The sequence below is a fragment of the Talpa occidentalis genome, unplaced genomic scaffold (genome assembly GCF_014898055.3).
Source record: "Talpa occidentalis isolate TD23 unplaced genomic scaffold, MPIMG_talOcc4v2.1 talOcc4.3, whole genome shotgun sequence".
NCBI classification, from domain to species: Eukaryota; Metazoa; Chordata; class Mammalia; order Eulipotyphla; family Talpidae; genus Talpa; species Talpa occidentalis.
Genome location: NW_023603184.1, coordinates 40,894,931 through 40,905,821, shown reverse-complemented (window position 1 = coordinate 40,905,821; position 10,891 = coordinate 40,894,931).

The window sequence follows — 10,891 nt, the reverse complement described above, 5'->3', positions numbered from 1 at the left end:
CATTGGCTCACTGTGGTGCACAAAAGCAACCCCCAGTTCCCTTACCTGGCATGCGAGGCCACCCCACCTTCAGGGTGACCCTTCTAGTCTTATTTCCTGCCACTCCAAGGCAGGCCCTCCGCTCCAGCCACAGGCAGGCCACTCGTCCGCACCTAGACTATAACCTGACTGCCGGCATCTGCCAGTTCTCCTGCAGGTCTGCAATGGCATCCTCCCTGTCAGAGCCCCGCTCAGCGTTCACCGCCACTGCCACAGAGCCTTCTCGGTGCCCTTGGGCTCCCTGCAGCCCTCTGAACCTTTAAAGCAGCCTCATGCTCACAGCGGCCAGCCAGCCAGTCAATGCCCACTCTTTCTTCAAGGCCCAGGTGAATGTCCCCCTTCTGGGAGGGCTTTCCTGACCACACTCAGCCTGGGCCACTGGCCACCTCTGCGTCCCCAGTTCTCTGCTCCTGTCACATTGCACTGAGAAAAATTGCTGTACAGGTCCATGTTTTGTCTTTGTCTGCCTCGCCCACATGTCTGGGCCTCCTCAGGGGCTGAGACCAGCCCAATGCACCTGTGAGGCCCTGGGATCTGGAGGCGGCATAATAATTCAACAGAAAAGTTGAATTTGGGGTGTCCTTTGTACCTTAACCAAGACAAGTAAATGAGGAAGCCAGACCAAGGACCCAGAATGACTCTCAAGGGGTGGGTGTAATCATATAATGCTCCATTATTGCCAGCCCAAGCTGTGCAAGTCCTCATAAGCTGCACAGCAGCCCCAGGTGGCTGTTGTCATCACCATGTGACAGGTGAGGAAAGTGAGGCTTTGGGAGAGGAGGGAACTTACCCAGACCTTCTGATGAACTCCGCGCAGCTGAGGGCGGCTCAGGGCTGGCTGCCCCTGCTTCTTTTTCCTGAGTCCTCACTCCGCGAAGCAGGGCATGAGTAGGTGGAAGGCAGAGAAGACTATTTCTGGCTCAGGACAGGAGGCCTAGTTGGGCCCTGACTCAGTGGGCCCAATGTACTGCAGCTGGCCAGCGCCTGGGCCTGTTGTGAAGCCCCGCACCCTTTGGGCTGCTCAGGGGTTGGGCCACCGCTGGAGCCTGGAGGGCTGGTTCCTGCACTGCTCCTCCCCAGCCAAGTCCAGGTTCTAAGAATGTAGCCAGGCTGAACCCCCTCACTTGGGGGCTCAGTCCTCTTCTTGTATGAATTTCAGAAACTCAGGGTTCAAGTGTTATAGGATCTCATTGTGTTTAGAGATTTAGCACCATAAAACCTTGATAACTTGGACTTTCAGGATAAAAATTCTCAAACCATTGTATCCAAAGCCCTGTGAAGGCCTCTTGGGCCAATAACCAATCCGAAGACGTGAAAAGTCTCAGGAGTTGAACTGTGGCTGTCAGAAAGCTTGTCGCAGGCAGGATTCCCAGCCTAGGCCGTGGGCAGCCCTCCTTCCTCTGGAGGTAGCACTCCCAGACTGGCTCTGTGAAGCCCAGCAAGTCCAGGAGAGAAGGAAACTCCTCAGGGGTGATAGTACCGGTCACTCTAAAGAGGTTTCTGAAACCAAGTGTGGGAGGCTGGCTGGAGGCCTGGGAGAGAGGGCCTGGGGAGGGAGACAAGAAGGCGGCAGAGAGGAAACAGGAACTCTGGAGAAGAGGGAGAGATTACTTTGGTGGGAAAGGAGAGAATGGACAGATAAGCCCCCCTGGGGAGGCAGGGTTAGGCCAGAGGAACAACCCAGGGAGGTGGGGCCCAGGCCAGCCCTGAACTGCCTGAGGTCTGTTATTGCTCAGGTTATGGGGTCCAGCTGCCAGGACACTGACCACGCCTCCTGCAGGACATGGGCCCTCCCCTGGGACCCCAGGCCCAAGAGGGGATGGGGGTGCTTAGGGATGGGAGGCAAGAATCCCCACATCTTTGCTGCTCTCTTGCTGTGTGACTCCAGGAAGCCACTGTGCCTCTCTGGGCCTTTCACAGCCATTCTGAGGGGTAAGACCCAGTATCTTTTTTTCATTTTTTTAAAGATTTATTTATTTTTTTTAATACAAGAGCTGGGGTACAGACCAGAGGTGCGGGAGGGTGAGAAGATTCACCAGAGACAGAGCAGGGAGCAGAACAGGCAGACGGACCAGAGACACTGCAGAGGGGAGCAGCAGGCGAGGCAGGAGAGGTCTGCCGCACCATGTGGGACTCTCCCTGGCTGGCCGGGAATTGAACCCATGCTGCAGAGGCTGCGGACAGCTTCACAGTGCTGTGCTCAACCCGCTGTGCCACCGGGGAGGCCCCACCAGTAACTTTGTTTTATTGATGAGGAAGCTGAGTCCCAGAGAGAGAAGTTGACTGACCCAAGGTTACAGAGCAATAAGTGGTTCAGGATTCAGGATTCAGACCCTAGGCTGCTTGGCTTAAAGTCCTGAACCTGTTCTCACCTCCATGATGGGCATACCAAGGAGGGAGGTGGCCTCGGGCAGAATGGGTAGTGACCGCGCCGCTGGAGTGGCTGGGTAAGGCATCTCCGGGAGGGAGGAGTGATTAAAGACTGAGCAGTTCTTTGACATCTGACAGCAACTGAAGGCTGCAGCCCAAGCCCAGCATTGGGGGGCCATCCCCATGGCCACAGTCTTCAGCTCAGTCAACATTTTCCTATTCTGTCCCCCTCAGCTGAGCATTCACCATCACCTGGTGCTTGGACTCTAAGGCCCCACCTCTGCTTGGGGTGAAAGTGGGCAGGGGGAGAGGGTGTGAATAAAACAAGCATCTTCCCCGTAAATGGGCCGTAGCTCCTTGTTAGTGTAGCAGAGAGGACAGAGGCAGAAGACCAGCAGTGTTGAGGGTTAGGAGTGGAAAATCTGGAAGACCGTAAGGAGGAGGTGTCATTTGTGCTGGATCTGGAAAGCTGCACAGAATTTCAAGAGGAGGAGGTGAAGCAGAGAGGTCTGCATGAGCAAAAACGGTGGTTATGATCAGAGATCATAAGAGGGGTGTGGCTGGCGCTCAGGGGGCCAGGGACGCACACGTCCAAGTCGGGCTGCCACAGGTCCTGCGCTGGTACACAGAGCCAGAGTGTCTAAGACTACCCCCGCTAGGGCGCCAGCAGCCTCCTGGCCCGTCCATGGCCCACCCGCCAGGCCACCCGCCCACCCGCAGAGATTCTGGCTTCAGGCAGAGCGATTTAACAGCCACAATGTTTAATGGGTCCCTTCGCTCCCGTAGACCAAATCAATATCCGCTCGACTCCCCAGGCCTATATTGCTGAAGACATTCTTCTTATCGGCCCCTCGGTTCCCATTGCCTCACCTGCTGGGCTCCAGCAGAGGGGCGGCAGGACTGGGACGGGGGCCTGGGGGGTGGGCCATCACAACCATCCCAGACACCCCTATCCTGGTGGCCTGCCTTGCCCCACCCTGCCGTGGCCACGGGGCTGGCAGGTGAGGACAGGGCTCGAGAGAGGCCAGATCCCAGGGCTCCTGGACAGGGCCAAGGCTGTAGTTAAAACCCAAGCGTTTATTTCATGCCTCCACCATCTTTGCATCCATAAAATAATACCATCCTCGAAGGGGCTGTTGGGGAAGTGGGGGAGGGCTGTCTGGAGGTGCAGGGCCAGCAGCCTGTTAAGTGCCATCCCTTAGAGGTGCCTTCTAAGGCTCTGATTCAGCTTCTCTTAGACTCCAGACCTCCACCCAAAATTTTCTACTCTGAGTTTAGAACTCAGAGTTCAGTCACCTAGAATCTGAAAAAACCCAAATTTTCCTCACTTGAAGTGCAGGTATCATTGTGATTTTTCTTGTGTTTATGTTGTCCTTCCCTCTCAGGCCTCCCCTCCCCCACGAGCTGTCCTTCCAATCATGAAACATCTCCCCGGATGTTTCTGGTCAGAGGATGGCAGCATGGGCTCCGTCAGACCCCAGGCCAGCTCCCTGGTTTCCACGTGGGTCTGTGTACCCACCAGCAGCCCACCTGCTCTTGGGGGCCAGTCAGGGGGCATCCCCTTCTTGGTCATCGCTGCCTTTCCCTCCTGCTGGCCCTGGGGGCCAGGGACGCACACGTCCAAGTCAGGCTGCCACAGGTCCTGCGCTGGTACACAGAGCCAGAGTGTCTAAGACTACCCCCGCTAGGGCGCCAGCAGCCTCCTGGCCCGTCCATGGCCCACCGCCAGGCCATGGGACCTTCTCCCTACAAACAGAGATGCCCTGGTTGCCATTGCTGGGGGCCTGGGTTCTCAGGAACGGGATGAGTATGGCTGCCCTGACTCTTCCTGTTCAGGCCGAAGCCCAGGCTGCCCTGGTGCCACTGCACCTGCACCGCTCACCTCCACCCCGACTAACACACACCAGAGTCACCCCCGCCCCACCCACCACCCTGTCTCTTTGCAGAGCACACCCAGCAGGCAGGGGCATGGCCTGCTAGAGTCTCACAGCTGGGGTTTTATCCTGCCACTGCCCCTGACAAGCTGAGTGACCATGGACAAGTCACAGCCCCCATGACTCCATTTCCTCAGCTGTGAAATGGGAGTGACCACGAGCTTGTTCTGATCTCTTGGGAGTGCCACACCAGAGCAGGGTCAGTCCCTGTTACTCATTCTGTCTTTCCTTTACCAAAGCTTCCTGAGCTTTGGCTCTGTGCCCCATCTGTGCTGGGTGCTGGGGACTTGGGAAAGCAGGTTCCAGTTCCTGATGACATCCCTCAGGGACCCCTAGGCAGGACGACTCCTCTGCAGGAGGGACTGGGAGCACAACTTTGTGGTAGGCCAGGCCTGACTCTGCTGACTCTGCCCTGGCTACTGTGTGACCTGGGATAAATTACTTACCCGTAGTTTGTTTGAGTCTCAATTTGTTCATCTGTAAAGGGGGATGAATAACAACACCCACCCTTTTGGATTGTTTTGAGCTTCAACCTAGATGATGCACATAAAAACACTTGGTAGACAGCAAGTTTTATTCCTTAGTAGCCATTGTTACTAAATCAGAATCGATCACTCAGTCAGTCAACAAACCTCCGCTGAGCACTGTACTGAGTCAAGAGCTGTACTGAGCAGGGGAGCAGAACTGAGACCAACATGGTTCTTCCTCTCAGAGCCCCAGATTTGGAACAAGCAAAGCAGGCTGGCAGACTGGGGTCAGGGTGTGGGGAGGCAGTGAGGGCAGCCCTCCCAGAAGTGGCCAAAAGGCCTTGTAGCTGGATCTGGAAGGATAAGTAAGGACCAAGTCCAGGTACCCAGAGGGGACAGCGTGGCACAGAGAGAGGAAGAGCAGGACCTCTTCCTTTGGGAGGAACATGCTTTGGGGCCTTGGGATTTATGGAAAATTCCAGCTCTGGGAGAAGAGGTCCCAAAGGAGGCTGTGGGGCAGCAAGGCCCAGCTCTGCCCACATGCACTGCTCCCTGGAGAGCTGGCACAGAGCCCAGGGAGAGGGAGTGTTTGTCTAATTCTTAACGTTGTCCTGGAGTCCCAAATCCTCGCACTCCTGGTTCTCTCCCCAAGTCCCCTTATCCCAGCTCTGCACAGAGCTCCCACTGGGACCTCAGACATTCCTGGGCCTCCTGGGGAGGCCATCTTGTCCCACTTTTCCCAGAACCCCAGGCTTGACCCTGAGATAGAGAAGAAGCACAAGCCTTGAGAGGAGGAGGATCCACACCAGAGGGGCAGCCATCTCTCCAGGGTCTGAGGCTGGGGTCCAGGCCACGGCTCTAGGCGGTGTTGCTACCTGACACACTGGGAAATGTGTGACTCCTGGAGGATGCTGCCCTTGTGATGACTGGTGGGCACCAGGGAGGCAGCCAGACTCCATCCTCCTCAGGTTAACTCCAATTTACAGATGGGGAAACTGAGGTGAGAAGACTGTTCCTTAATAGCCCTCACTCCCAGTGGCTCTGACACCCAGCCTGTGCGAAGGACATCTGTGCCCCATCTTGTCCTGTGTGCTGGGGCTCCCCCAGTGTCTGTGGTAGGAGCACCCCTAGGGCATCCTGAGGACCAGGAACCATGGAGAGTTTGAGGCAGTCAGGCATAGCAGAGCTCAGAGCCTCCTAACTTCGGCTCTTCTGAGGGCACAAGGCAGCTGAGGCTGGACAGAACTCCCATGGGAGCAGGCAGGGGAGCAGAAGGCGTGCCTTGGAACATGGAGCTGAGACTGTGTCTCTGCTGTGGAGAGATTGCACAGCCAGCCTCACGGCGTCATGCGCATTCTCAGGGCCGGGCACACGTGTCCTGCTGGCTTCACCTGGCAACAGCCCAGGAGCCGCTCATATCGTTGTTTACTTGGAAGTAACTCCAGGGTGAGGCCAAGGCTGTGCCCCACTCCTGGGGGGCTTGTGCACCTCTGTGCCTCACTTTCTCCCTCTGTAAAATGGGGACAATCACAGCCCATCCCTCAGGGCTCCCAGGATGTTGCAAGGGGTATGTGGGTCCAGGGCTCAGGCTGCTCCTCCTCCCCAGAGTCAAGGTCTTGTGAATATGAGCTGTGAAGATCACGGTGCTGGGATTTGATGCCTGGGTGCCTCAGACGCAACTTGACGCGAAGTTGGTTCCACCAGACCGTGTCCACGGGCTTTGCACTCCCTGAGGAGTTGGAGGCCCAGCCTCCTGCTCAGCTCCCACCACAACTCTGGGCACAGAGCAGGAGCTTACAAGTGGCCGCCTTTATTATTTTGGGGACGAGGAATAGGAATTCTATTCGGAGGTGCTTTTATGTTTGCTGACCCTCCCCCACAAAACACCCTCTGTCCTTTGTATAGACCCACATCTGTGTTGTCACTGGGCCTGCCGCCTCCCTGCTCAGCAGGGAGGGATTGTGACATTTTCTACGTTCCCTTCCCCAGTGCTCAGTGAGCGCTGGTTCTGCAGCAGGCCCCTGTGTGTGTATGTGTGTGTGTGTGTGTGTGTGTGTGTGTGTGTGTGTGTGAGAGAGAGAGAGAGAGAGGCGGGAGGAGGGGGTTCTGAGAGGGAGGCCACAGTCACCAGAGAGCTAGAGGGGCCTTGGCAGGTAGCCTGCCCAACACTCCTCTCCCTGCCCCCACTCTGCACATGGGGAAACTGAGGCCCAGGGGGACAGATCTGCGGGTGCTACCACATCAATTGCAGATTTCAGTCCAGGCTCTGGCCTTTGAGGGACTGGCGGGCATTGGGGCGTGGGCCAAGCAGGGCCTGCTGTGATCAATCTCCGCCACCCTGCCTGCCTTGTCCTGGGGGCAGGGCCCTCCCCCACCCCCCACAGTCCCAGAAGCCAGGGTGGCCACAGCAGAGGGGGTCCTGGGTCCCGCCAGGCCGGGGAAGAAGCCCAAATATTTAGTCTATGTGGAAGGGAGCTGGGCTCAGATCCTGGCCTAGTGGCCCGTCGTCCCCAGGCCCCGTGCCAGGAGCCACATCACAGAGGGGCACGAGCCCCCTGGAGGCCATGTCCCAGAGCCCCCACCCCAAATATTTGTTTGCACAAAGCAGTTGTGGTGCCTGAAATGTCACTGTTCATTATTCTTCTGGGGTAAGTTACAATGTGGCCCTGCCGAGTGCCCCTTCCCGGAGCAGCAGGGCAGTAGTGGCAGGAACAGCTCATGTGTTCCCGGGACTCACAGCTTGCACAGCGTCACAGCCCCCCGCACCACGCAGTGGCTCTGTCAGGTGGCACTAGCATCACCATTTCAGATGAGACCCGGGATCCGGGGGTGTGAGTCGCCCATGGTCACAGAGCAGTCGCTGCTCCACCCAGGCCCAGGTCTGAGCCCAGCACTGGTCCCCTGGACACTGGCAGCCAGAGGCGGGGGTGCCTGGGGGCTCCTGAGGAGGGAGCCATCCCTACGTGACCTCCCAGGGAGGTCTCCCAGACACAGCAGGGCAATTGTACCCCAAGTCCTCCCCTTTTCCTTTGTAGCCAGACCCCTGTCCTGGCCTTGACTCTCGCCGCAGTGACACCCAGATCCTCATTCCCACTGGTGTGCTGGGACCCTCAGACTTACTCTTCCCTACCCTTTGGGTCCTTGTCTCCATGAATGGAAGCTCACTATTCCCCGCCTCCCGTGTTAGAAATGCAAATTCTCAGGCCCCACGCCATTTCCACAGAATGAGACCTTCTGGGGTAGGTTTCTCCAAGTGGGGCTGCCTCTGAGCACCTCGCCTCATCACTCTATTTTACACCCTCCACGGCTGCCCATGGGTAGCAGGATAAAGCCTACCTTCTCAAGCTGGCATGGAGGGCCCCTCTGATTCAGCCTATGACCCTCCCCCAGCCTGCCCCTCTCTACAGCCCCCCACACACACCCTCCACTCCTTCCCACCTTCCTGAGCGCCACTCTAATCCCAAGTGTCATCTCCTTTCACATCTCCCACCTGAGTGGGGCAGCCTGGAAAGCCCTAGATCCTGTAATGCCCTCTGTCTCTGGGAAGTCCCCCTCGACTCCCCTAGCCAGGGAGGGCCCCTGAGTGGTACCCATCACCCCTGCGCTCCCTTTGGACAGCACTAGTCACCCTGTGTGTTCTGCTGGTGTCTACACAGGCCTCCTCCAACCGGTGTGCTTTGGCATCCCTGCAAGCCCTAGCCCCGGGGGGCCTTGGTGAATGCCCAGCTGTAAAGAACAAGGATTTTTGGCTGTAGGGAGTGGGAGCTACATCTGCTAAACTAAGCCTGATCAGCTTAGATTTTCTATGGGGACCAGGCGCCAGGCTGCCCTACCACCCTGCCTTAGTGGAGGTCCTAGATGGATACTTGCCCCTTGGCCTTTGACACCTCACATGTGAGGGAGGCAGCCTTGAGCCTGGTGGCCTCTAGGTGTCCAGCCTCTGGGTCAAGGTTGCAGTGTCCCTCACTCCAGGGCCCCAGTTCTGACCGTCACTGCACACCTCCAGGTGTGGTGCCCACAGCCCCTGTGGCCCGCTTTAAAGGATCGGAAAATGAGGTGGACAATGAGGTGGGCTCATCTCCTCTGGGATCTCATTAGGCAGCTCCTGAGGCAGAAGGTTGGGCCCTATGACTTCTGTCATTCTGGTCTTGAAGATGAACTTCTGGGATGGAGAGTTTGAATGCTCTTCTCCAAATCACGTAAGGTGTGAGTGACTGAGCTGTTAGGTCAATGACGCATGGGTAAATAGACAAATTGAAAGCTAGAAAAATGAATGCTCCCGTGGACAGATGGAAGGAAGGAAGGAAGAGTGGATGGAAGGATGGATGGATGCACGCATGGGTGGATGGATGGATGGATGGATGGATGGGAGGATGGATGGAAGGATGGGAGGTAGGATGGATGGGTGTGGGGGGTGACTAGATACTTGGATACTTATTTACAGTTATCCGAAGTCTCACCTTCACCAGGAAACCTTCCTGATCCTCTGCCTGGGCCGAGGACTGGTAGAGTAGAGGCCCTGGGATTTTTTGTCTCAGGGGGCCGAGCACCAACTGGACAGAAATCTGGGTCATGCGTATCCTTGAAACTCAGGAAGAGGCCCCCGGGGAAGTTCGGGACAATGGATTCTAGACATGTAGGTGAGCCGGTCTGACAGGAGAGGGGCAGTAGGGCAAGCCCCGAGAGGCCTGCAGAGCAGCCGCAATGCTCCTGCTTGGGCTGGGGAGGGCAGGTTGAAGCGGGACCGGTCTTTATTTACTCCTCCCAACAGAGACCATCGATGCCTGGGGTTCCCCCGTGTCTGAGAGTAGAACGTTTCTATCTAGTATGATTTGGGAGGTGATCTTGGAGGTCCTGGAATGCTATTACCATTCATTGATTTGAAAAACTATTTTGAGCACTGAGAGAGAGAGAGAGAGATGAGGTAACTAGTCCAGAGTCACAAGGCGAGGAGTAGAGGTAGGTGTTCAAGCCTGAGCAGGCAGAGCTGTCTGCATACCGGCCAGGCTGGAGCCGGGTGTTTGAGGGCAGCGTGGGGCCTTGGAGGCGTCGGACCCATGGAGGGGTGAGGTCTGAGCATGAGGGGGGCTCTCGCACACTCTCCATTGCAGGCACCTCAGGGCAGCCCCCATCGGCTCCTCCAGAGAAGATGTTGTATCCCCCAGGCCTTGGTTCTGAGTTTGTCACGCTCCCCCTTTCCAACCTTTTCCCCTCTCCACAGTTTAGAGGTTTCCGTCTTCCTGCAGCTGGAAGTCCTCTAGCCCCAACTACACGGTGGCCCAAGGGCCCTGGAGCAGGACAGCCTCCCCTGGAAGCCTCCTACATAAACACCCTCTCCCAGCACCCCTTCCTGCCTCGACCTTTGGCCTAAGTGCCCACCCTGGTTACCCCCTCAGCCAGCCTTCCAAGCGGACGGTCCTTGCTTGGAATCCCTGCAACTCTCCTTACTAGCCAGGGGACCTCAGCCTGTGACTTCTCATTTCTGAGCCACAATTTCCCCAAAGAGTGCTGAAATGTGATAGCACAGAACCCTCGCTGAGTAGAAAAAGTGGTGGCTGAGTGACAGCACCTGGTTTGCTGGGGCCTCCAGCTCCTCCACTCGCCCCGTCACTTTGTGATGAGCTCTTAGTGCTCGTCCTCTCCTAAATGGGCGCGCTTTTATTTCTTCCCCAGTCAGACAATGCTAAGTAATTAACCCATCATAATTTCCTTTATTGCTATGGGTAACAGGAAGTTCAGAGCTAAACTTTATCTTAATCGCCGTCTTTATATAGGTTACTCTGTGGTTGACAGGTTTACTTCCGACTCATCTAAGGAGTTGTAGCTGAGATTTCTATGGCATCCTTTCTTTTCAATGACATTCTAGTGGTGGAAAGTGAGAATAAGCAAACACTGAAACTTCAGGTGTTTTTTTTTTTTTTTTAATCAGGTGGTGACAAATATTAAAGAGAAAGTTAATATAACAGCCTGAAGCAGGTAGAGGATGGGGCTATTTCTTTTTTATTTAGGTTGTCTGCAAAGACCTTACAAGGTAGTGGGTGTGAGGGAGCAAGTCACATCATGGGGGGAATGTTGCAGGCA